Source organism: Onychostruthus taczanowskii, unplaced genomic scaffold (genome assembly GCF_017590055.1).
Source record: "Onychostruthus taczanowskii isolate IOZ18803 unplaced genomic scaffold, ASM1759005v1 scaffold32, whole genome shotgun sequence".
Taxonomy (NCBI): Eukaryota; Metazoa; Chordata; class Aves; order Passeriformes; family Passeridae; genus Onychostruthus; species Onychostruthus taczanowskii.
In genome coordinates, this window is record NW_024500572.1 from 2,416,157 (window position 1) to 2,442,822 (window position 26,666).

At 44.0% G+C, this 26,666-nt stretch overlaps 1 protein-coding gene across 10 annotated transcripts in view; it reads left to right on the forward strand.

Moving 5' to 3' along the window:
* The first annotated feature begins 55 nt into the window (after positions 1-55).
* PITPNM2 (phosphatidylinositol transfer protein membrane associated 2) overlaps positions 56-26,666 on the forward strand; it is a 123,315-nt gene continuing 96,704 nt past the window's right edge. For 2 of the 10 annotated variants that reach the window (XM_041410443.1, XM_041410445.1), the window contains exons 1-2: positions 2,189-3,125; positions 12,700-12,799. The gene's annotated coding sequence lies outside the window, so the exon portion shown is untranslated. Of the gene's footprint in view, positions 166-1,450; positions 3,126-12,699; positions 12,800-26,666 lie in introns of those variants that run through there. The other 8 variants (XM_041410444.1, XR_005953102.1, XM_041410446.1 and 5 more) reach the window with 8 other exon arrangements.

Genomic DNA, 26,666 nt, shown 5'->3' on the forward strand with positions numbered 1-26,666 from the left:
GGGTGAGGGGTTTTCCCCCCACCCACTGTTGAATAGAAGACTGCTGTTTGTAGGGCAGCCCTTTTCCTCCTTTTCCTGTGGCAGACCTCGTGCCTCCGATGGATCTCTGAGTGCCTGGTTATCGTGACAGGTAACCAGCTCCTTGCTGTGGCCGCGCGCTGCTCGGTAATTGAAGCTGCTCCTCGTGATACACAGAATAAACAGGCATGGAAGCAGTGTTGCAGACTTGTCCTGGCTTGTTGTTTGTCTCAGGATTTCTGCTTTGTGGTCCTTGCAGTGTGTTCTGGTTGTGGCAGCATCTCTGAGAGGGGAAGAAATGAGCAGCCGGGGCTGGGAACGCAGCTTGTGCTGCTTTTGATGGAGCAGACTTCTGCTAGGCTGCTGGGCTTCATTAATCATATTTAAGTTTCTGTCACTAACTTTTAATTAAAAGCATAGTTGATACCACTTTAATGAACGTACAGATGTTAGCCATCTTCATGCATAAAAATGCTTTTTAATTCCCTTACTATTCCCTTTATGGCCCTTAGATGCTTTTGTTGCCATCTAAACCGTGTACAGTAGCAGCTGTTTATCTTCTTAATAAAACTTTTTCTTGCATCTGTGTTCGGGAAACAATAATGATGTGAGTAAACAGTTCCCTGGCATCCTTGAACAATATTTTTTCAAGAACTTGGCAGAAAGGGTCAGAAGTGGTGCCTAAATAGTGAACTCCAAGGCTCTTGCTGACTATAGCCCTGAGCCCAGTGCAAGTCACCTGAGATTGTTGTCTGTTCTCAGGCTTATGTGAAGTGATGAAGAAAATAAGAATCCCTCAGTGTATGACTTTTGATTCTGATGAGCTTCACGAGGATCTTTTCCCCAAATGACAACTTCTTATTAAAATATCTTTTCTATTTTGGGTTTGCTGCTGATGGTGTGTGTCAATGCTTTGTCGCTTGTTGTGCATCTAACAGCCTGAGCATTTATTGTGATTTACCATCTGGCACGTGGGAGTTTTATCTAACTTCTCATTTTACTTGACAGCAACCAGTTTGGAAAGACCTTGTCCTGGGTTTTTTTTCGCCCTAATAGAAATTCTCAAAACTTAAAACTGACAATGGGGCTAAAAGGTTTTGAATTTAAATAATCACTCTCTTTTTATTCACAAATTGTTACTGTTTCTGTTAGCTGGCCAAAGAGAGAAGCAGCACATCCTCCAAGTGAGCTAATTTAAAGAAGGTTCCTCCAATTAGTCCTAAGGAGCCTTAATCTCCCCTCTGCATTCAAATAAAACTCTTGTCAGTCAGTTGCTGCCTTGGCAGCCTGAGTGGAAGGCTTCGGAAAATGGCAAGTGAAAGCTGATGCTCGCTCCTGAGTACAGTTTGACTCATGCCTTTCATGCATATTCACCATAATGTCCTGTTCCAGGACAAGCAGGATCCCTCGAGAAACATTTCTTCTTTTAAGGTGTTTTTCTTTTAGGCTTCCTCTTCTTAGAGGTTCAAATAAAAGGAGAGGCTAGAAACAGGCATCGATGTGTTGCTTTGCTTTATTTGTATTTTCTTAGAAGGAGAAAGCAACCCATGGTTTTCTTAACAGCCAATTTCTCTAAATGGTGAAGATGCCTTCTCATTTAATTTTAAATCTGGCTGACGTAGGGTGTGATGCAATTAATATTTCTGTTTATCTCCCCAAATTGGTAAAATATGCCTAAATTTAATTTTGAGCCCAAAAGCATCTTATAAACAAAAATGTTCTGTAGTTTTCAGTGTGAATGGAAATGGAATAATTAATGGGGGAGGGAGGAGGGAGTAAATAAAACACTTTTTATTTATAACTTTATTTCCTGGGTGTTGGAGGAAACCCAAGTGCCACAAGATTGTACTGGGGCAGAGTCTGTCTGAGCTCACCCACGAACTGAGAGGGAATGTGGCTTCTCTAATTGTGGTGTCCATGCCAAGAGTCCTAGGAAAATTTAAATGAACAAAGTAATGGATGATATTTGGATGTTCTTAGTGTAAGAAGAAAACAATCTAGCCTGGGGCTGGCCCAGATCCTGTCACTACAGGGAGTTCTAATCAGCACCATGCCAAGTCAATAGACAGAGCTCCCAAAGTCAGGCTTGTGCATTTTCCATAGGAAATAGGGTTTGCTGGTGTGACTGGATGGTGGTTTCAATTTTTCCTTTTAATTGAACTAATATTTCTTAAATGCTCACAGCAAAATGCTTCAGTAAATCCCACCGGAGAACTTAGAAACCATTTGGAGAAAGATATCTTTCATTTTGAAGGAGGGAGGGGGAGGTGCAGGGGACCTCCTGAGGGATGGCAGGATCTGGAGACAGAGCTTCCCCTTCCTGCAGCTCTTCCTGAGCGTGTGACACAGGGTCAGGCTTCACAGGGGAGAAGAGAGAAGAGTTTGCTCAGGCAAGTGGAGTTTTTGGGCAAATCTGGGTGCAGGGAAAAAATCCAGTTGGCACAGGGCTAAAACCTGCCCTGGGGAGCTTGGCCACTCCTGAGGAGGTGCTGGCTTTGCAAGGAGAGGCCATCCAGGAGGGAAATGGGAGGGAAAGCAGCACCTTCCTGCCTCTGGGCTTCCTGTGCCAGGGGTGGTGAGGAGGGTGAGCAGGACCCTTGGGTTTGGTGGCTGGGTCTGCAGGGTGGGGGCCTGGCAGTCCCGGGGTCATTGTCCTGGGCTCATTGTCCCGGGGTCATTGTCCCAGCAGCCTCGGACCTGGCGCCGGGCAGGGACGCACATGCCAGCGCCCTGAGTGTGCCCAGGGTGCCACCAAGGGCAGGGACAAAGCACACACCTGGCTGAGGAAGGAGTGCTGATAGCAGCAGGGGCAGCCACGGCAGAGTCTCGGTCTCCCAACAGCAGCACGGGCTGAGTTTGGCTTCTCCTGACCCAGGCAGTGGTTGAGAACTCCAAATTAGATTTTTATTTTTTATTTTTCTGGCTTTAAACAGCCTCCAGAAAATCTTGCTCAGACAGATTTGAAGACCTACAACATCCAGAAGTCTGCACCCCTGTGGACCTCAAGTTGTTTTCCTGCAAAAATAACCCTAGCCTGAGTACCTTGGATAGCGAGGACTCTGCGCAGCTTTTACAGTCCTGGCTTTGTGTTTGGACAGCTGAGATTGGTGAGTGCTGAGGTGTGGGCACAAACCTTAAAACTCTCCAAATCCAGGTGGGATTAGGTGAATTGGAGGGAGTCCCTCGATGTGATAAGGAAAAGTGATTTGCCCCGCATGACTTTCTTTAAACAGCTGTCTCCAGTCGGAGACCAGATACTGGGATTTCTACTCAGGGGTTTTCCACCAGTTTCTGTGGTCTCATCATGGTGGGGGGAAGAAACTGAGATCCAGAAAACCCAGTAGTGGAACAGAGGTGGTTTGCTGTGAGCTGGTAATGCACAGCTGGTGAGGACTTGGGGAAGAAAATAGTGAATGAACTGCTGAAAGATTTGTAATTCACCATTGGACAGGGATTCCTGTAATGGGCAGGGAAGCTAACTCTGATTTGTTTGGATTGCTGGCACTTACATAACGATCAGGGAGCTTCAGGATACTAATTCAGGCTTAACCCTCAGAGCAGTGACCTGGGAAGGCATTTTAATGGCACGATAACCAATTTGGAGGGTGGGAGTGTGTAATCACATCAGCACTCTGAGGTATGTGGGCACTGCAGGGCGAGGCCACCTTATCTCTGGCTCCAAAGAAGTTTGGTATTTGCGTGACTTAACTCTGGATGTGTAGAGGGACCTTAATTCCATTATGTGCTTTAGAAGGTTATGGGAGGATTTCAGGTTTTTCTGGTACAGCCGTGGTAAACAACAGTTTAGCTTCAGCTGTGTTTTGTACAGGTATTCGTAAGGAGTTGGGTTTGGATCATTTTGTGTCTCTCTTCAGATGGTATGAGTTGGAGTCAGAGTTATCCATAGCAAAACCTGGAGAGCTGTGGGCATTTCTGAAGAGGTAAAAAAAATAATGGGCTGCCATCAGGTACTACCTGTTTGGAAGAACAGAAAAACAATTTCACTTATGCATTTGTATATAAACTTGGTGTAATTATGTTTTGTATACATCAGAGGACAATTCAGTGGGAATAATTCCACTTGTAATTTGTTTCAAGATCAGTACCATAACTGAAATAACCTTCTAAAGGTACAAACATGGTAGAATCACTTTCTCTATGTGGGTGGCTTACCTATTTTAATGTTGCCTTTTTTTTTTTTTTTTAAAAAAAAAGAAGGAAATAGAGATTTAGTATTTATCATATGAGATGAAATTGAAATCTAAATATTTACATCTTTTCACTGGATCTGGGGTTGAGCACCAGCTGTAGGCGTTGCCAAGCTGTTTAAGTTGTCTCCTCCACAGAGCAGGTTGATTTCTCCAGGGTGGTGGAGAGATGGAGCCTCGTGTTCCTGGCTCTTATTTTCTAGCCTGGCTCTGCATCTGGAAATCCTTCCCTCTGTGGGCTCTGTGAGCCGGCCTCACGTTCAGAGGGTGTTCCAGCCTAAACATGCTGAAGCTAGACATGTGTTGTCTCCACCAGAATGCAGAGTAAACTGCAAGCTGTGAAACTGGAGGGGGAGTCTGGGACACGAGGATGAAAATAACTCGAGATATTTGGTGGAAAAGAGCAGGAGGGAGAGGAAGGCCTCTCACTTGATTTTTCTCTGCCATCCCATCTCCTCAGTAACATCTTCTGTGCTCTTCACAAGCAAAGGTGGAGGATCACTTCTGTCTTAAAGAAGGGTAAAACCAGGAGCAGACATAGGAAATGTTGCAGGCACAATTCAGCAGAAGAGACACTAAAATTCCTGAAATTTCTGTCTCTGGTTTTGTTTTGCTTTCCTTGTTCCCCTGTTAGTTTCTTGAGCAGGCTTGACATGGGGCTTTTAGGTTTCTCATCCACCAAAGTGAACTGATGGAGAACACATAGCCTGTTTTGTTTTCCCTCTCTTGTTTCTGAGGATCATTTATCCAGACTCACGGGACTCTTTGTTTGTCTAACCTGTCTCTGGCTTGTAAAACATTGTTCCTTGTGTTAACTTCAACAAACAATAAACATCTTCCATCAGATATGCTCAAAAATGTGTTTAGCCTGGGCACAGCTGTTTCTATTGAGACTAGAACAATTTTAATGCTCTCTTTTGCTTACATTTAATACTTAAAAATAAGTTTTTCAGAAGGGCATCTTCATCTAGCACACTGCCACTCAGAGAAGAAAGAGCATATTTGGAAAAGCCTACTTGAAGGATTAAACTTTTTTGTTCAGCTTCTGTGTGTTGCCCTGGCTTCCCAGTTTTCATTTATTCTTTTGTTTAGAGCAGGGAGAGATGGTTTCACTTGCCTTGCTGGGGGTGGGCACTTGGGTATCTTTAGGTCAGATCTTCATATCTGCCAAACATCTGGGCAGAGAGGATGGAGAGGAAGGAGCTTTCTGTCCTCCTGCCTGTTCCTTTGTACAGGTGCCCCAGCAGCAAAAGGAGTTTGACATAAAGGGGAGATTTATTTCACTGTCTAATGGAGCATCTGTATTATCAAAGGCAGATATGTCTCCCTGCTCTGTCTTTTGTTGTCTGAATGTCATTTTGCTGGTAGAACTTGTGCTGTATTCCTTGTTATCAAAGTAGAACTAAAAGAAAAAAAAAAGAGGTGATGCTTTGTCTTAAACATTGTTACCAAAATCATCAGCTAAACCGTGTTGAGTGAGGATTTTAATTCCTGGTTTAAAGATTGAGTATAATTTGGCTTTCAGACCTCCCATTTTTCCTAAATCAAGTTTATGGTAGCAGCAGCCATGAGTGTCAGTTTCTGATTATAAACAGATTTGGAGCCACTAAAAACCTCCTTGAAATCAGTTTGACAACTGTTTGAGAACCACCTTTTTAATATTCTCAGCAAGTTCCCTGCTGAGGTCTCTTGCAGCAGCCTTGTAGATCTTGTAGATGTTAGTCTTTCCTGCATATTTTATTTTAACTCGCTCATAAGCTTCCTAGGAGAATGCACATGGATAAGCTTTTCCAAGCTTTTGAAAAATTCATTTTTACACGGAAACTCGGGCTCAGCGAGATGAGAGTTGAGTGGAAACTGGTTGTGCTGTGCTGGGGAGTGCAGCACCTTGGTGCTCAGAGCACCTTGCAGGGAGATGCTTTTTGCTTTTGTTTGGTTTTCTTGAGGCTAAATCCCAATCACTCCCTGCAGTTTCTGACTCCAGGTGGATCTCTGGACCTGCAGGGGAGTGGAGGGCGCAGCAAATTCATCACCATGGGAGGCAGTGGGATGGGCTGGGGGTCTCAGGGTGCACAGGCTCAGGTGGGAGAGGGGAAGGGAGATTGGCTGGTGCTGGTTTTCATTCCTGCAGCCTGTGACAGCCCCTGGTCAGAGCCACCAGGCTCAGAAAACCTGAGCAGTTCCTAAGGGAGCATCACCCTAGGCCTGTGCTGCGTGCCCAGGGCTCTGCACTGCAGGGATCAAGGGATATTCCATCTGGAGGTGGGAAAAACAACCCTGGCAGCCTTTCTTTCTTCGAGGCTGGCAGGAGCAGAGTCAGGGACAGATTTCCATTTGACTCATCCGTTGTTGAGATGGTGACACCCTTGAGTCACATTAAAAACGAGACCTTGTAGCTGAATTGGCACATCACAGAGCAGGTGTTTGCTGGGGTTTTTGGGGGTTTGTCCTTGTTTACAAAATTATTTTTGCGTTCACTGATGTGGGATGAAATTGATGAATGGTGTTGCTGATGTTCTGGGTTAAAAATAACAGGAAAACCTGATTCAGGTGGAATGCTGGAAGTTAACTGTCAAGATAACCTGCTTGAAATAGTTGTAAAGGCCTAAAAAATAAAATAAAATAATAAAAAAGATGAGTGCCCAGTAGCCAGATGGTTGGAAGAGAACACCCCACGATCAATGAGGCAATATGTAAATATTTTCGATCATTACCACAGTACTGCTGTGTTGACATTGAAATTCAGAGTGTTATTCTGTGGGACTCCTCATTGATCAGCAGATGAGCTCTGATAAAACAGAGGATGAAAGCACAATACTGAGCATTATTATGGATTGTGGATTTCATTGACAAGGACAGGCTTCCATCAAGGGCTAGGAATGGATTTCAGACGCTCTTTAAGCACGTTGCTGAGCCACTGTGTTCCTTTCTGGCTGTCAGCTACCAATTAAATGGTGTTTTATTTCTTGAGCTGCTTTATTTAAGGTGAAATACTGCATAATTGACTAATTTTTCTGTGCTAATTGCTACAGTTATATGGGATGGGGCAAGGTGGAAGCTGACAGAGTTCTCCACTTGAAATATACCTGGCTAGAAATGACTGGAAAATAATATCAATCAAGCTGCTGAATTAAATTTTTTTTTCAAAAAGATCCTCCTGAAACTGGTTGTAGAGACCCTGTCTGGCTGAGTCACTTAGAAACCTTCACGGGGTGATGGCATTCTCATGAATAAAACATGAAGTGCCTTTGGCATAGGCAGGTGCTGAACCCACCCAAAGGCTTTTTCTTCTTTCTCCTTAAAAAAAAAAATCCCATCGGTTTTACTGCTCTCAGAGGGGAGTCTGAAGCTTGACACTAAATGGACTCTTTTGAAAGCTGCTTTTTAAGATCTGCCCACCCCAAAGCAATCCCAGCAGGGGCTGCTGCTGGTGGTTCCTGGGCTCCCAGCCTGGAGGCAGGAGGGAGGTTTGGGAAGGTGATGTGTGTGGGGAGCAGGTTGCCACCTTGGTGTGATATTAAATGTGACTCTTCTTGTTTTACATAGACTGGTGTGAGGTTCCTAAAAATCTTATAAGGGTGCAGATAGAATGCAGGGTTTCAGTCTTTTTGAAATACTTTTTTCTTGCAGTTGATCAGAGCAATAGGTTGTAACATTTCCCATTTCATATAAGGGAATAAAGACTTTTAGGAAAGGATTAATGACTTCTGAGGAAAGAGGGAGAGGACTCTTGGCAAATGAAAAGCTCATTATAGCTACAGCAGGGTCCAGAGCCCAGGCAGCTTCTGGAAGCATTTTGCTGTTTGTTTTCCCTCCCTTTCCCTTGGGTCTGGCTGCTTACAGTGCAGCCAGGACCTTGTGCTCCTTTGGGAACGTAACCCCGGGGCACTTGGAAGGTCCAGATGCTACAAACATCAGAGAGGGAAATATGGTCTCAGTGCCTTTCCAAGCTCTCGTATTTTCCAGTTAACTGCTGCATTTCTCTTGCATGTTGATTAATTTCCTGGCACATCCTGGAGCCTCTTCCTCCGATTAGAGTTCTTCAGGATTTTGAATTTATTTCCCTGTGGTTTGTTGATTTTTAGTTGCTCACTTGTATCCCGTTAGTGCTTTAGGGTGGCTGGAGGGAGAACAGGAACCACCTTTTCTGAGGATAAAGGGCTCTGGAGACTCTGTGGTCTGAAACTGATGCTCCCAAACCATGGGCATGTGGTGTTTGACCACAGCTGACACTCGGTAGCGCTCAGAATTTATTCATGCAGATTGGGCAAGAGCAGGAGGCTGAGCTAGACCAGCTGTGGTGATCGTGAGGAACAGTTGTGCTGGTTCATTTCTCCCTGCAAGGCGGTGCTGTCAGTGCCTCTGACTTTGCAGAAGCTTTTTTATTGCCTTGGCAGGGCTCTCGAGGCCGGTGAGTTGAGGTTTGGGGTTGTCATCACTTGTGTTCAGGTAATGGTGAGGAGGGAGCTCTGCCCATCCCACCAGTATAAAGTGATCTAGTGGTGGCAGCGATGGTGCCTCCTGGAAGGACTGGAAAGTGAAGTGCAGCACATCAGTTCAGCAGAGAAGCCAGCAGAAAGCATCTTATAATTAATTAATCATCCTCCATGGAAAGGTAAATGCCAGTTCTGTTAGTGCAATGTGGTGCTTTCAACATTGTTGGTAAAAATGAGCTGTGTGGCACCTCTGCCTTCTTTGCAAAAGATATTTACATGTGAATCTGTCTATTAATAGCTGTGGGCTGTTTTCCTGTGCCTCGGGTGCTGCTGAGCTGTCGTGCTGCTCCAGAACCAGAGGTGGTCTTTGGTTTGGTTCTGGGCTGCTCCAGTGCCCAGATGCTTCCCTGAAAGCCTTTCGAGGAAGGGAGGGAGTTTGTAATGTTCCTTTTTGCAAATCACCCACAATAAAAACGTTGTTGCAGCCTTTTGGGAGCTCTTGCATTAACTCACATTTCTGTGTTTTTGTTGTGTTGCTTTTTCCTGGTGGTTTGGACAAATGTGCCCCTTGTTTAACAATGCTGAATCCTCCCACACTTCAGAAGTGTAATTTTAAAGCAGAAGCAGTTTAAACCGTGTAATTGATTTCCATTTAGCACAGAATCTTTCTGAAATGCAGACAGGGTTAATGATTATAGAAGAGGATGAAAATCTGACAATTTTTAAGTTTAAATTTTGCCTTGGTAATCTGTTCTCACACCTAAAAATAAGTAAATTAAGAATAGCATCAGCGAGGCCTCTGCAAACTGCAGTGACTTTAAAAAGTGATGACTTGGGAATACAGTCAAGGTGAATTGTTTATGATTATTCCAGAAAACACGTTTCATAAATGTCATAATGTCCTAGGCTACATTAATTATCTATTACTTTTAGTGTTTGCTGCAGAGAAAAGGCCAGTGTTTCTCTTTTCCCAGAGGCAATACTTTCAGTTTTTCTTGTAGAGAAATGTTTTTGCTTTTAATCACTTTTGATTGCATGCCATTAACAAGTGTGCTGAGAAATCAGTTCTTCTGTTTGGAACAATTGCTGCAGACTTACTGTCACTGAAAAAAAGAACTTTTGTCATCCTTCCCTAATCTAAACACAGGGGAAAAACCCCAACCTCAGAACAAAAAAGAATAATGGAGGTAGGAAGATTGATTTTTCTTACCTAGAGGAGGCTTTGTGGCTGCCCTTCCAGGTTTGCAGGTACCCACTCTGGGGGGCTTTGAGATTGGCCTCACCCAGACTCTGAAACCCTTTGAAGCCCTGTGTCCAGGCCCCGCTGGTTCTGAGAACTGTTCCCTGCTCAGCAAAGCCAGACAGAGCAGGGCCCTGCTCTGACTCAGTTTTTCACATTTATTTACCAAAGTGTGGGTTGTAGTGGATGGTTCTTTTAGGAGGATGGTGTCTGGCATATCCAGCACCTAGAGAGACTTGTGTAGCTTGTGGAAAATGGGGAAAGAATGGATATGGACAAATTCCAGTGTGTTTGAGGAATGAGTTATTGTATAACCCATAAAATTGGTAAGGCTCAATCAGACTGGATGTGTATTGAGTTAAAAACTACATAGCTATAATGAATCCTTTCAAAAGAGAAAGGGAATATGAGGATTCTTGTTTACTTGCAAATTATAATGGTAGAATGGCTAAAAGGACTAATGAAATACTTGCTTTCATAAAAAGGCATTTAAAATTCCAAGGCAAAGCAAGATTAAAATGTTGTATTTAAATATATTTCCATCATACAGATTTGAATAGTTCCTTTGGAGAGAAAGTCCTTTGGGCTTTGCATCATCGTATTGTATGTAACAGTAGGGGAAAAAACACTTTACACTTCCCTTTATGAAAAGAATTTTTACTTAAAGCATTCATTAAGAATTTAGTGGGTTAATTCTGCCCCAAAGTGCACATACAAAATACTGGCACAGGTATCAAATAATTGAATATTTTTTCTTCAGTTATCAAGAGGATATAATTTTAAAAGTAGTGGTGATTTTCAGTGTTTATTTTGTTGTGAGCCTGAAGAATTAATTTTATTTATCTTCTGGTCTTGACTGTATTAACGTTGGCAGCAAGATCAATAGTCAGTGAAAGAAAAGAAAACTTAAGATTCAGTTTCAGATAAATTCTGATTGGATCCTAAACCACAGAGCCACAGAGTGGACCTGTGGTTTCCAGTTCTGACAGATTCAGTCTAAAAGGTGCATCATGGAAGGTTTTGAGATAGGTTAAGCAGCTTGATGTCCAACACTTTCAACATTACTATTATTATTATTATTATTATTATTATTATTATTATTACCACCCAGCCTGGGAAAGCAGAAATGCCATTTGGGCTCTATGTGCCTGGCTCAGCTGTGAATCAGCAAATGACGTTAATAAGCATTTGTGGACTAAATATATTTTTAAGCTGTCTGGCTGCTTGCTCCTGGTGAGATTTCTGAGATTAATGGTCCTGAAACGTTACTCACATTTGCTCTTCCTCCAGGATGAATCTGACCTGTGCAAGCACTATTATATTTTTTAAATTGCTGTGCAAGAAGTTATAAGAGTGAAGATCGGTTACTGGGTTTTTTTAAGCTGTTGGCAAGACATAAATTTATGTTAACTGAAGCAGTGTTTGCAGCTAAAGGTATTGATGGTTTTTCCAAACATTTCAGTTTCTGTAGGGAAGGAAACAGGGTGTATTGATGTTTTATTTATTTTTTGTGTAACACTTTGGTAGCAGGTGCTGGTGTTGAGGCTTGGATCCAAGTCCCAGTCAAGGAGATGTGCTTTTATTTGTGTGGTTGTGCACCCAGATTTGCATGTTCCAGTGCAAAACACAGCCCCTGCTGCTGGGAGGGAGAACGGGGAAGGACAGCTGTGCCCTTTGTGACCTGAAGGGGAAAGGGATAATGGGGAGTTCAGTGAGACAGAAACAGTTTTAATGTGAGCATGTGGGAACAACGACGTTCCCCACTCCATCACCCTGTTAGACCAGTGCTGAGAGAGCCCTGGCTCTGCTCTGCTGCTGCTTGGAGGACAGAGAAAAAAAGACATTAAAGAAGACCTAGAGGAACCTGGATGTACTTGGGGAGATCATCAGTAGAGAGGGTAGTGGAGAGCACATGTGTGTGCCCTAAGGTGCAGCCCAGCTGCTTTAAAAGCAGCATTGAAACCATATTTTAAAAAAGCCCAGCATTAAAATCAGTTTGCAGTGGATGGAAATAAAGATGAGACTGCTCAAAGAAATCTCTTAGAAAGGCAATGGGGCTGCTTGGAATGTCGAGCAAAGCAGTAACTTGCTCTGGTTACAGGTTCCTTCTGCCCTCAGCCCTCCTGACAAAACTCAGCCTTGGGGGAGAGCCTGGAACAGGAGTGTAAGTGGGGTGCCTGGGCTTTCCCCACCTGGGTTTGCCCTCCTGGGTGCTGCTGGTTTGTTCCCTGTGGGAGCTGCTGGCTCCTTGCTCCTCCAGTTGTGGAAGGATTTGTGGGGATTGCAAGGGCAGCTCCAGCTCTGCTTCCACCCTCAAACGTGGGATCCTGCCTAGGCTCTGGGGGCTCCCTGGAAGAATCTGTGGGGTGCTGGGTTTGTCTGTGGTGTCTGCTCCGTGGAAGTCACTGAGCTCCAAGCTCAGAAGGGAGATGCTTTGAGGAGAAGAGTTGTACAGAGGGAGCACGTGAGAGTGGTCAGTGCAACGTGTGTGTTTTTTCTTCTCTCTTTTTTTCCTCCTTAATTTCCATGAGTTAGAGATGACGATGACTCATGGTTTGGAACACACTTTAAATCCCTGAGGTGCTCATTGCCGCCTACTATCACGTATTGAATTTCTGACATACCGGAGGGATGTCTGCAGAGAAACTCTGATGTGCAATTATAAAATGTTGTAGCTTTATGTTGTTTGCATAGCAGCCATTAGCATGGTGTAACTGGAAAAATAATGCAGCTTTATTCTTGCTCTTGATTTCCCATGGGCATGGCAGTTCAGCTACTGTGTTCTGTCTTTTTCTAGGATGTTGACACATGTGGACCAACAGTGACATCCTTTTTCAGCAATGCTGTTTTTGCTCCCTCCTGCATTCAGAAGCATCTAGAAAGATTTTTTGCAGAAGGTAGGTTCTGACATTTCAGCTGGATGGCTGTTCTTTTTCTTCTGGGTTAGAAAAAAACATTTAGATGTTACTAGGGAGAATGGTAATTTATATGAGTGATACTAACTTGCTGTTGGTGAGAGGAGATTAACCTTAGCTTTGGTTCCACTTGAATAAATGCTTGGGGAAAACATGGTGAAATGTAGGCTGGAGAATGGCTGCAGGAGCTCTTTGAGAAGGGCTTGCCAGTCACAGGACATGGCTGGTTTAAATTGCATAGATGTGTGCATTGGTAATAAATTTCTTTTGAAAGAAAGCTCACACTCTGCCTTTTTCTGTTTAGTCAGCATCCTTTTCTCCTTAAAATATTTCAAATAAGTAAACTAAAAGGGAGAATGGCTGCACAGGATGTGCAATTCATATAATTTTAAATTTAAATCTTGGGTGTGTTTTTTTTTCTCAAAAAAAATCTCAACCTTGTTGATTTTATTTGTATTGAAATAAACAGTAGTACAGCCTCATTTACTACCATCAAATTGTAGTTTCTACCTTTCTTTGTCCTCTGAACTTTAAATTTGTTTTACATTGCAGTAGGATTGAGATGCAGAACTTCCCAATAAACAGTGTGGAAGAGGAAGCAGTTACCCGTGGTGGCTTTTAACAAGGAAAAGTGAAGAGATTGTGTTTTTTCTGAATGTGTGTACCTTTTACTCCCTTATGCTGTAACCTTTGCAGTGTTTTTTGGGTGTTCACTGTGTGTGTCCAGCTCCATCCAAAACTCTTGTGTGAATTCTAGAAATGTGTCTCATAGTGTGAACTCTCACTACAAAATTAGTGGCCGGAGTTTTTTGGTAGACGGGGGTGTCAGCCTTTAGCCTGACTGCACCTTCTGCATCTTCTTTTCCTCCAGTACATTGCTCAGCACTTAAGTGTACCATTTCCTTTATCAGAAATGATCTTTTTGACTCCACCAAATGTTTCTTTGGGGTGATACTAAAATTTAACAATAGTCAGGTTTTGCTTCAAGAGCAACGAACTGCTGAGAAGAAGAGAAGGAATAAATGAGTTTGGATCCAAGACTGTTCAGTTACCAGACTGAAATATGTTTTCAGTCTCTCTGGGTCACAGCAGTTACACTGAGACTGCAGTGACACCAGCTCTGAAACAACATGCAGTATCTTTATCAGAAATTGTGGAAAACTAGGGGTGATTTGAATACCTTAATTGTCTCCTGTCAGGAAATTGGTTCCCAGTGAATTCATTGCCATTCTCCAGGTTGATTTCCTTCCTGAAACCTCTCTTTGGGATTAGCAGAGCCCAGTGCCAGGCTGGGTAGGCTGCTCCTGTGCTGTCTTGTCCCTCTGTGGAATACCTGATTTCCTCGGGAGAGAGCCCAGCAGCTCCTGCCTGCCCAATGCAGTTCCAAAGGAGCTGTGGCCAGGTCTCTCTGGGATCAAAAGCTGCTTGAACAGAGGAGTTCATGCTCAGAGAGGCATTAATTGCCATGTGAGTTTGTGCTGCTGTGCTGAGGGGGAACATCTGTATCCCGAGAGCTTTGCCTCCTGTTTTAGGTCACACACTCCCTCACAGGCTGTTGCAGAGGGAGCATTTTTCTCTGAATTAGCCATAACAGCAGAGAAGAAATGCAATCCTTGGCAGAGCTTAGGGTTTGCTTTGCCCCAAGGCTGAGGCTCCATTCATTTAGCTTTCCTGAAGGATTTTACAGGGCTGATGAGGTGCCCAAGTGGTCATTAATTCTCTGGGTAGGTGAGGGGAAATTGCCTCCAGAATGGTGTTCACAGGAAAATGAATCCCTGCTCTTGCGTCACTAGAGAGGAGTAACGTCTGTGAGCTGGCAGGTAGAGAATGTAGGGAGAGAAATGGGTTTTAAACCTTGTCAGGGAATGCAGTGCTCATGGAGACAAAAAGCTGAACCACCATGTCCAGGAAAATGCTGTAGGTACTGGGTAATTTCCCCCTCTGTTTTGCCAGCATCGCTGTGCAGCCCTTTGTTTTTCCAGACCTGAAGGCTTTCAATCCAAACTGCTGGACAGAAAGAAAATTCTGGGAGAATGCTCCTCTGCAAGTCATCCTTGGGAGTATTTTGCATAGAACTATTTCAAAATCTAGGAGAGTGTCCTCAATCCCTGCTGTGAGCAGGGCCCGAGGGACGTGTGTGCAGACATGAGCTGTGTGTGCCAGGGATGTTGGGAGCTGTGGGACCTGGCAGGGATCCAGGGGGAATGCAGGGTGATCAGGAGATGGGGGGTGTTGATACAGGATGGGGAGGGACCTCCTCTGTCCCTCAGCATCCTCACTTCCAGCTGTCCTGGGCACTGTGCTGCCTTTTTGTGCTTCCACTGTTCCTGCAGCTGCAGAAGCCTGGAGGGGATGAGTGTTTCCTGTCTGTAAGGAGAAGCAGAGGCTGACATTGGGCAGGAGGATAATAAGAGGAGAAGGTAGATGAGGTTGAATCCAAGGGTGCCTGAGAAAATGTGAGGCAGGCTGGGGACAGGGGACTTGTGTCCTGGGGAAGTGATGTCCCCTCTAAGCAATTTGTAAAGCCACTGAAGGAATGTGTTGTGTCCTGTCAAAACCAGCATTGGTTTGCATTTGCCTCCTTCTAATGTCCTTCCAGCACTCCCTGCCTTGCCTGCAGCACCTGTCCCTGTGCCTGTGTCATGCTGGGCTGTGATTTTCCACCCCTGGCTGTGTGATGTGACCAGCTTTTCTCCTTCCAGAGCCTTATGTCCTATGTGGACACAAATTGGGCCTGAATCTTACTTTTGAATCTTACTTTTTCTGCACCTTGTACTTACCAGGGGACTTAGTGTGGGACCCGTGACATGAGAACTGAACCCCTTGCAAGGGGTGAGTTTGTGGAAACCGACTAAATGCAGAGAAATCTGTCTTCATGTTGGATCCTTCATCCGCTGGATTGAAAAACTCACTGTAAAGAGTTAGATCAAGGGGATAACACTCCAGGGAGCTGGGTGACAGCAAGGAGAGGAGCTCTGTTTGGCAGCATAATGGAGCAGCACAATTGTGACATTTCCCTGTCTCAGTGTGTAAAGGCTGACTTGCTACTGTGCCAGGCAGGGAGAAGGGGGAGCTGCTGAGAGGTGAGGAAAGGAGAATGGAATCTTGTAAAGGTGGGAGAGAGTTACAGGTAAACCCATTTAGACCTGCCAGGAAAGGTACAGAAGGACCCCTTTTCAATAAGAAGGGATCTGCTGAGTCTTCTGTATAATCTGGCACTATGAAATTTCTCATGGAAACAGGGGTGAGTTTTTCTTTTGGTGGTTTTCCTCCTTTTACAATAGAAACACAAGACACAAGGAACTGTTTGGACATACGTCTTTAACTGAGAGGAAAGGGCTGTGATGCTGCTGTGGTTGTAACCACAAACTAACTGACAGTTTCCTGCTGCAAGTAACTTTCTATAGATCTAAACCTCCTTCATTTGTGTTTGTTTTTCTGTGCTGTTTAAATATCTGAGGAAGATTGTGTTGCTGCTAGGCTTCTATTTTTTGACAAAGTCTTTGTTATAATTTTGGGGGATGGTGGCATGAAGAGAGATCATTACAACACTGATACATACTCAGGTGGAGTCCAAAAAGTTTCTGTTACAATCTGGTTTAATGTAGAAGTGAAGAAGTAACACCATTGAATCAGACTGATTTTGCAGTTACATTTGCATGTACAAAGCTCTGTTTATTTCTGAGGAGAAAAGATGTCATCACGTGAACCTGCCTGTGTGGCTGAGATGCTTCATGAGATATTTCCATGGCATCATTACTGGCTTCTAATTCTCCTGCCTCCTTCCCACCCTTCTCCCCTGTGATGTGTTAAATATCACAGCTGTAGAAATGAGGGCACGTTTTTTCCCTGCTGTTCCCATTCCAGCTGGAAAACTTGGACAGAACCTTCCCTTGTGGTTTGTGATACTGTAAATAAAGGCTTGGGAGGTCACACGTTTTCCATCTCAAGTTATTTTGATTCCAGAGCTGGAATGGGAGAGGAGGAGGGAGGAGAGGAATAAAAATAAAAACAAAAACAAAACCTCAAACTCTTGTAGCTTATTGTGGGAAAAAGAGCTCATTAATGCAGAGGGAAAGCAATTGGGAAAAAGGCCTTTGCAGAGAGGACTTCGTCTTTGACTGAAGCTGCAGCTTGGATAATTAGGGTCAAAGATTTCAGAGGAATCTTCTATAAAACTTTGAAATAAAAGTTATCTACAAGCCAGAGGCCCTGAACACCAGCTCTGTGATCTGGGGCCGTTGCTGGGCAGTTGCTCTCTGCCTTAAAAGGTGCATCAGCCTGACTCTCTATAGGCATGTGGGTGAGTAATTCTACCCATGTCCCTCTGAATATGGTTACTCATACTCTTAAATGTCAGTTAAGTGGGCTTTAAGTGTGGAGCTGAGAAATTGTGGTTGTAGGTCTCACTGGCTGTGGTCGGGTGAGCTGGAGTCGCATTTGCAGCCTGGGCAGTACCCGTGGACTGGGATGTGGGGGTGGGAAACCTGTTTGCACATTTTATCAACGTTAGTGGTGCAGTTCAGCCTTTTGAAAATGCCCACAGAATCGTGCTGCTGTTCACAGCTGGTGTCCCACATCTGCAGGCTTGGGCTCCTCAGCTGTGTCCCTTCTCATGCTGGTGTTTGAGGCTGTGCATACACGCAGAAAACACTGTTTAGGCTTAACCTTGTTGTGTTTTCCTCTTTTGGTATTTGTATAATCATGTTTTGGACTGAGTAAGAAATGAGCTCAGGACAAGGTCCACTGGGCTTTACTACCTGGTGGTGATATGCTGGGTGTGATGAATGTTGTCTTGGAGAGGAGACGCTAACACTTACTGGAAACTGTTGCTCACTTTAGTGGAGTTCTGCAGAGACCTTTTCCTGGTAATGATTTTTTCTGTTGGCTTTTTCATCAAAACAGGATACAAAATGTGAATATCATTTGTCACCGCAGAACTCACATTGTACCTTGACACTACAGAAGTATTTCTTTTTCCATAAACTGTTATATTTATAATGTACAGCAGGAACAAAAGAGGAACATTCCACATCTAGATGTTAATCTCTGCACCGGGTAGTCTTTTGATTCAATAACTTTTCTTCCTTGATCTTCTTTTCCCATTTTTTTTTCTTTAATAGGCACAGGACATATGGACATAAAAAATAATGGCCCAATTTCACCCCTGCTGTAGCTCATTGACGTCATTAAAGCTACAGCAGGGATGACTTGGCCCAGATTCTTTAAAAATAAGACCTGATGAACAACCTCTCCTGGAAAAGCTCTGTGGAGAAGGTTGTCCTGAGCACAGCACAGAGCAGATGGGATGCAACTCACCCTGACATTTGATACCATTCCCCTTGATGCTGTTCCATTGAGATGCTGGGTCCTTCCTGGAGGGGACAGAAGTCTGCAGATGTTTTCCAGATGTGATTTTACCATGTCATGATAGTGTGATGGAAAGGGGCAATTAATGAAGTGAGAGAAGGGCACTTAGGGCAGAGGCAGGTCTGGGTGGAAACCTCACTTACTTGGAAGCTGTCTGTGCCTGAGGACTGGGCTTGGCACATGGTGAGGCAGAAGATGGAAATGTAGAGTTATCTGTGAAAAACTGTTGCTCTAAGCAGGTTTTTAGGAAGATGGTTTAAGTGTGCTTTGCATTTTTGTACTTTTTCCTCACATCCTCTGTGATGTCTGGGTCATTGCCACACAAGGATCAGCCATCTGAATGTGGCAGTTCCTGGCATAAAGGAGCACTGCAAGGTTCAGTATCTCAGGGTAGGTCTAAGGTGCAGCTGCTTTTTCAGGGCATATTTTCCTCCTTAGAACTGGGAATAGAAATAGAAATTCTAGGTAATGTAGATCAAAAAAGGCAGCATGGATCATGGCAGAATAGTAGATATGACCTTAAGTGCTGAGTCTGAATTAAGCTGGAAAATGTGCTTTCAGATCTGAACACACTGAAATCAGAAAGGTGAAAATGTGAAAGGTTCTCAAGAGCTGTTGACTACTTTCTGTTTACTAAAATAGTGGTGGCGATTCATAGGTGGTGACTCCAAAAATCTTCATGCTAGCATACAAAGTGAGTGTTTTACTCACTGTTATTTATAACTGCAGGAAGAAACACCCTTTAGAGAGCAGTCAGAGCCCCAAAGCTGAATCTGAGCTGGGTGAATGCCTGATCACTTTTTGTAAGGCCAGTATCCATTGCCCAGGGTATCTTTAATTTAACTGAATCCTTGGTGGTTATAACTGGCCAAGCCAGGTTCTCTTGCAGTGAGTCCAAGAAATCAGATAGTTCTTTTTCTGATGCCAGACTCTTCTGGTCCATTGAATATAACTGCAAGAACACATAGTTCCTAAGGAGGAAAATGCTTACTGTGTTTTTGGTGACAGCTGAAGCTAACTTGGGGGAGGGCAAGATGGAGCAAATGGCACTTGTCTGCTTATGAGAGCATGTTCATTTTAAGGGAATTTGAGTTGGAAAGTTTTTTGCAGTGAAAAGCCAGAATAGTGTCAAAGTGACATCGACTAGTATAAATAGTGAAGGGAGAATTAAATCTTTAAAATATATTCAGTTCTTTGATTAGTCATCCAAAACTCTGCTGGTAAGACATTGAAAGAAATCTGGGCTTAACCTGATAAATGTCCTTCTAGTGGTGGAAAAAGTCATAAAACCCAAGAATTTAATTCATGATATCCAGAGAGGCCATGCAGCAGCTGGCAGCAGACTGCTAAGGAAGAGTATTAATCCTAGAGGAAACAGGGAAAAGGTAACTGAAAACTCTGCAGCCTTAAGGACTTTTGGAAGTAAAAGATATTTGTTGTAATGCAGATAAAGATGATTAACTTTTTTTATTGCATAGAATACACCCTTGTCTGATTAACTATTTTGCTTTGAAGTTCTCTTTCCTTGTATTGTCTCAATCTATTTCAAGCTCCTCTGTGTCATTGTGGGTGGACCTATTTAGGATCTAACCCTGCTTTTACTGAGGTTAAAAGCAAAATTTGATGGGTGTGAAAAGAACCTGCCCTGGGACTTGGAGTGAACCCCCACCATCTCTCTCTAAGCAGACTGATGAGCATAATGGATTGAATATTTATGCCAGTTCCAATAAAACCTTGATGATTGCAGAGAGGGGTTGAGAGAAGATCTTCTACCTGAGTAAAAGAATGTATGAAAATTTTAAATTGCATATCTTTGTGACTGACCTATAGCAGTTAATTTTCCAGAGCCAAGACTACGAAGTCATCAGTTTTAGCAGAGTAGAGAAATGATTAATTTCTGGGGTATACAGAGATCTTTCTTAATAATCAGAAGCATGTCATCTGGTTGAAAATACAATTTTTCAGGAAGGAGGGGAGCTGTGAATGGGCAGCAGCTCGTTGTTATGGATGCAGTCAGACAGAGCACAGGCATCCCCGTGAACCAAGCCCGGCTCCCTCTCTGTGGCACTCAGGCAGTGCTGGGAAATGATGAGCTACAGCCAAGTCTGGTTCCTCTGGAACGTCAGCGCGTGGCTGTCACGCTGCACACACGTCCCTGGGCTGTAGGAGGTTATCAGGGAGATAACCTGGCTGAACCCCAGCCACTCGTGATGGTATCTCAGCTTCACAGCCTCCAGTGGAAACTCCAGGAAATTCCAGTTCCTACTGAGGCAGCGTGTTGTGTGTGTTAATCCCTGTGCAGGGGCTGTGAGGGGAGAGAAGGGCTCACCAGCCCACGCACTGACAGACCCATGTACCTGTTTTGTTTGTGAAGAGTTAGGAGTTGAAATCAATATGCAGATCAGGAGTGCTCTGAGTACCTAAAGAAAATCCTTTGACTGTGGTTCCTGCATCATCCCAGCAGTTTATTAGAAAAATAGAAGGAAAAAGAGGGGGAGGCAAATACCATCTGTATTTATTCAGATTAAAAAGGAGTGTGGGGATGGAGCTGTAGGGTGAAGGGGAACTGTTCAGTGCTGAAGCAGAACTTTCAATTTATTTGATGGGAAATTTTAATCTATTCTGCATGATTTAGCTGTTAAGCTCTAGACTCACTTCAGCTCATCACCTGCTAAGTGCTTTGGTTCCACTGGGTACTCTCAAGTCCTGTAGAGGCCCATGATGTTCAGCTCTATTCCTAAGAGCTGACAGAGGGTAGGAAAGAGTGAGGTAAAGGAAACTTTTTAAAAACACTGTTTGTGTTTATAAAAAAAACAAAATAACCTTGAAATTAATTTGAGCTATCCCCTTGATCAATGACTCTACATTGTCCACTAATTCTTTTGTATATATAGCTAGAATGCAGCCTACCACTAAAAGTTCTCTTCATTTCTTACTATTTTGAGGTTTATTTTGATGGATTATGTTTCTAGGTAACAGTTGAAGGTTATTTCTGGGAAATGCTGCCAGAATGTTTATTAACATGTGACTAGACCCAGGTAGAGTCCCTTGAGAAAATCTGGCTCTTCTGTGCACTCTCAGCGAGGGGCAGTGACTGTGCTGGAGGGTGAGAGTCCTCCCCGTTCCCTGCCCACGCTGGGCCTGGAAATAACTCTGTCAATAGTAGAAATGTCACAGCAGGAATGACTCGCTGGATGTGCCCAATTCCGTTTATCTAAATGAGCTGTGATCCTGGATTTAATGTGCTGTTTCATACTTAAGATAAGAGTCACATGAATTAGATTATTGTTGGGAAAAAAAATAGAGGGGTTCTGATATAAATACTTCTGTGGGAAGTTTGGAGAGCATTAGCAAGTCTTTTTACATTTATGAACAGCAGTGGTCAAAGCAGTTTCCTGCAAGAGATGCTTTCCACATGATAGGAGCTCTACTCATTAAAAAAGCATGAATTGGATTAAGAAGTGTAGGGTTATTTTAATTTGCCTTTGAGTCTTCAGATGTCAATGCAAGCTTTAATCAGCAGCTGTGCCAGTGAGGAACCACCTCGTGAAATGGAAAGGGAGGATGTGGGCAGAGATGCTCCTGGCCGAGTGGTTCAGGGGCTCCCCTGCACCCTGAAGGGTCCTGCCCAGCAGCTTCTCAGTTCTCCAGGACGGCATGAGCCCTCATGATGCCCCTTTTGTGAACCAAAGATGTTCCTGTGGTCTGTGGAGCTGAGGATGTGTTCAGCAGAGGGGCAGCTGTGTGAACAGTGGGGTGGGTACCCAAGAGCACTCCTGCCTTAGTGTGAGACTTCTGGGTAAGGACATGTGGCAGAGGTAGTAAAAGTCTTGTGACATCAACAGCTGGCTGTCTCCTGGGCAGTTGTCTGATGCCTTTCTTTCAGGTGGACTTCAAAATACTATTTCTTCTTCCTGCTGGGATCTTTCTCTGCATGTGAAACAAACTCCTGGAGCCCTTTGTCTTTAGTTTCACATCACCCTTATGGCCTGTGGTGCCCATTGCTTTGAGCACCTGGCTGTGTTCCCCAGGGTTCAGTGGGAGATACAGCAATGACAAATGTTAACAGCTCAAATTCTTCTCTCTGTGTGTGCTTAAAAAGCAAAACATCATCTGTGTTGTTTCAGAGGCAGGGATGAGCAGTTCTCTCCTTCCCTGTGTTCTCAGGGCATGGATGCTCAGTTTTGGCTCAGTACCAGTGATTTTGTCGTGAGGAGGCAGAAGCAGGAGGGCACAGAGGACGGCTTTTCTCAAGGCCATGGTGGGTACAGCAGTAATGCTCATGTCTGAGTGGATGGCTGTGTTCTGCAGGTCATGATCAGGGAAGAGGCATATTCCCTGGACAGGGTGGCAGGAAGTGCAGGAGGTGGGGCAGCAGGAAGCAGTTTTCTGATCCTGAGCTCCTGTTGGTAGAAAAGTTGTACTTGTTCTTATTTCTGCTCTGGCTCTGTGCTCTTGGCAAAGCTTGTGTTTAATTTTGTGGGATGTTCAGGGCAGTACCTGCCATCTCTCTAGACAGCTGTAGTCACTCCTCTTGTTATCACCATGGCTGTTCACTGGTGATAAAGGAGAAGCAGAAGAGGAACCAAAATCCTGATACTTGGGAACAGTGCAGCATTTTATTTGAATTGTCTCTTGTAGCAGAGAGAGTCCAGGCACTCTGGGGATCTGCTTCCTTGAAGACCTGAAATGCACTTTTATTGACTACTCAAACTTTGAAATCATGATGGGGCAAAGTAGCAAAATCATTGGAAAGAAATCTTCCCTCCCCACATCTTAGTGCTGTCTTCATAGGTGCCTCTTATGAATCTAAATACCCTCTGTGCCATTCCCATATAAGCTTGCCTCCACTGCAAATAAATATATTAATTTAATATCACAGTTGCCTGAAATCAAGTGGCTCCAGTGTTGCCAGACTCATGTTGCTGGTAGCTCAGGGGGATATTCTGCCCAGCAGAGATACCGATGTGCTGCTGCTGCATTGTCTGTGCTGTGACCATCTGACATTGGCCTTCCTTTTGCACCAGAGCAGGATCTGGTAACTCACACTACCAACCTTTCATAATCCTCCCTGCCATGCTGATTTAATCAATTCTCCATCTCCTTTCACCCATGCCATCACACACACCCTGACTGTTCCACTTACCAGCTTTCCTGCCCTGTGGAATCTGCCTCTTGTCCTTATCAATGCCTGGCATCAAAGTGCAGCTTGGGGGAGTGCAGGGTGCCTGCTGCTTTTGCTGAGGTGTTCCCTGGGCTATTCCCAGTCACTCCTGAGCTGTGGGGTTCTTCTTTCTGATGTCAAAGCAGAGGAGTAACTCTGGCCAGGGGCTAAACTGCATCGAGCTTTTGGAGATTAAGCTGATTGTAGATCTCTCATAAATAAATCTCTCTGTATTAATAAATAAATGCCTGCAATAGTTGCATTATTACAGTTCATGAAAGCTTTCAGAAAGAGAAAAATTTCCTGAATGAGCCATTTCTGCAGTCTCAGCTGGCTTTTAAAGACTGGTGTCATTAATTGAATTTTGGCTTTTCCTCTGGAATGGAGCCTGTGCTTTTTGCTTGAGCATATGGTTGATGTACATGAAAGAGAAAAGGAGGAGGTAAAGTCTTCAGAGCTACTTGCATGGCTTCTTTGGCCATCAGGTTACTGGGGAGAGTGGGCAGCCTTTCAGTGGGGCTGCCCTATACTTGGGTCTTTGAGGTGTGAGGCTTTCCCCACTGAAGCACACGTCATGGTTGTTGGCTGTAGAGACCTGGCTGCTTGTCTGCTGCTGACTCATTCTTCCTGCAAAATTTCTCTTGAAACCACAAAACATGGTCTATATATTACAAGTAGCCAGATTCTTCTTTCCACAGGGAATGATATTTGTTGGAAATCTATCTTGCCTAATTCAGAGCATCGCAAATGTAATAATTAAGTGCTCCTTTATTTCCATACTCATTTGGTGGGGAGATAATAGCTTCTTTTTCAAAACAGGGCTTTGCCTTTTGAAAATACTCTGACCAATGTTACAAAGAAACCATATTGCAGCCCACCCTTAATAGCCACTGATTAGAGGGTCCTTTGTGAAGTGTTGTCTGTTTCTGACATAAATTAATTAATGTGGAACCAGCAAAATTCCTATGGAAACAAAGCAGAAGTAAATTTAATACCAGATGAATGTGTGTTTTGGGCTATGAAAGTGATCATGAAACTAATTTCTTAACAGGACCACTAGAAGAACAAACAAACCTACAGAGAGGTGGTTGTAAGCCTCAGCTAGAAATGTATGTTTGTGGATATAATTAAACTTTAGTTAATAATGTATTGTCCTCAGTCTTGGCAGAGAGCTGTGCTTGGGCTGTGGCTACACGTCCAACGCATTTTTACCAGATTAACTTCTCTGTGCAGCCTGGTCAGGAGCTCTCCAGTGGCTGCTCTGCATCTCTGCTCCTCTGTCAGCTCGGAGAGCACATGAACCCTTTCCTGTGGCCCTGGGTGGCTGTCCCTGTCCCTGTCCTGCTCTGGGGGAGGCAGGGGGCAGCTGGAGAGACTCAACAGCAGCCTGAGGAAGGATGCAGTGTGTGAGGGTGATGCTTCCTGATGCACTTTTTGCATTGCAAATCCTGTTTCGTAAGTAAGCCGCTTCCACCGATACCTTAAACGTCTCTCAGGGCTTTTCTTCACCTGCAAAAAACCAAAATATCATCAGTGTCTTTGAAACCTCTGTGCTGAGCATTATATGATTAAGTTGTACTTTTGAAGTGACGGGTTTGGGCATATAATTTTCACGACCATCTTTGCTTTCAGGGGTCATAAATACTGGTTCTAGCTGTAATGAAGTGCTGTACTACTTACTATGTTCTTATCATTGTGTGTGTCTTTTTGTTTAAATTACTAAATCACAGTGGCAATGGCCATAATAATGTGGTTGTTTTATGTCTTGGAACAGGGGAAAATAATTTTATTTAGTTGGAATAATGTAATTGTAATGTGCCTCTGGGTTGTAGTTACAGGGGGAGGTGGTGCAGGTGGCTGCCAGGGCAGGGCTGTTCTCTGGATGATTTTCTGTGGCAAATTCCACAGCCGTGGAGTGGCAGCACATTTGTTTTTAATGGAACAACTTGTGAGCAAACACTGGGATGTTTATGATGACAAGGAAAGTACTAGAAAAATAGAGGCTATAAAATCCCACTGGTTAAGGGCAACACATGGATAATTGGCTCAGTCAGGTGCATCTTGGGGGAGGGGATGTGGATCTGAGATCTCGTCTAAGCCATTACTGGCTAAACACTTGAGCTCTTTGCACCTCTGAAGGCTGTCTGTAGGGAAGGCAGCTCTGCCTGGGTGGTTTTGTGAGGCAAAGTGCCAGGGAAGGACTCGGAGATCCTCTGATGGAAACTGCTTTAGAGATAAGGTGTTTATTTCCCCTTTTGAAGGGAAAAGATGTGTGATGGTATCTTGAATCAGGATGACTGCACCAATTCAGATCTAATTTGATAAATGAAGTATAAAGGCCCAGTGAATGACCTTCTGTAAAATGCAAGAGTGCCTGAACTATTTGTTCTCTAAATCTTGCTTCTCATCTCTGTATTTCCTGCTCATGCTGTTCATTAGTCTCCTGTGCCCTGTTGTTTTGGGGCTGATAATGGATGGCTGAGTGGTGATGCTGAAAACAAAGCTCCTGTATAAATAACCTGCTTTTCTCAGCATAAATTCTTGTGGGTATGGGGCACATACCCACACACATTTTTTTGTGTTTGTAGCTAGTCTCTGACATCTATTAGTTTTCCTTATGTAGCCCCTCGAAGTTCAGTTGATTGAGGCATCTCTTTCCCTGGTGAAAGCTTACTTACACTGCTGTGGCTGCACACGGACTGTGGTTTCTTTCCAAATGAATCATGAGGGTTTTACAAGCTGTAAAACTTCTCTGGAGAGCTTAAGGGTGTGACCAGCTTACAAGCGTGGGTGATTTTTTTTTTCCCTTTTTCTGGTTCAGAGCTGAATATATCCTCAATATCTGCTTGGTGGTTTAGATTCCCAGCAGGATTTGTTTTTCCTTTAGATGGGATGCAGCAGTATCCCAGACTTTTGTGGCTGCCTGCAAAGCTTTGCTGGGACTCCCTTGGGGACTTGGGTGTAGGGAGTGATAAAACTTCATTAGTGTAGTTTCCTCCAGCCAGTGTAAACCTTTTATGAGCAATAAGTTTGTGCATTTGGAGAACAAAATTGCTCGTTTCTCTGGCTGGGCTTTACTTAATGTAAATGTGTCTTTTTGCCTTCCACAGCAGCTCTTTGGCCAGGCCTGGGGAGGCAGATTTGACCAGTCCAGCTTAGTCCAAACCACTTCTCTCCCAAGCTGTTTGTTCTCCTATCATTCCGTAGGTGGTGGAAGAGCCCTGCACAAGGGACTGTGGGTTGGCAGAGCTGCTTCCCTTGGGCTCATCCCTTTTCCTGCTGGGCTCTTCTGGCAGGGGGGTGACAGCTGGGAGG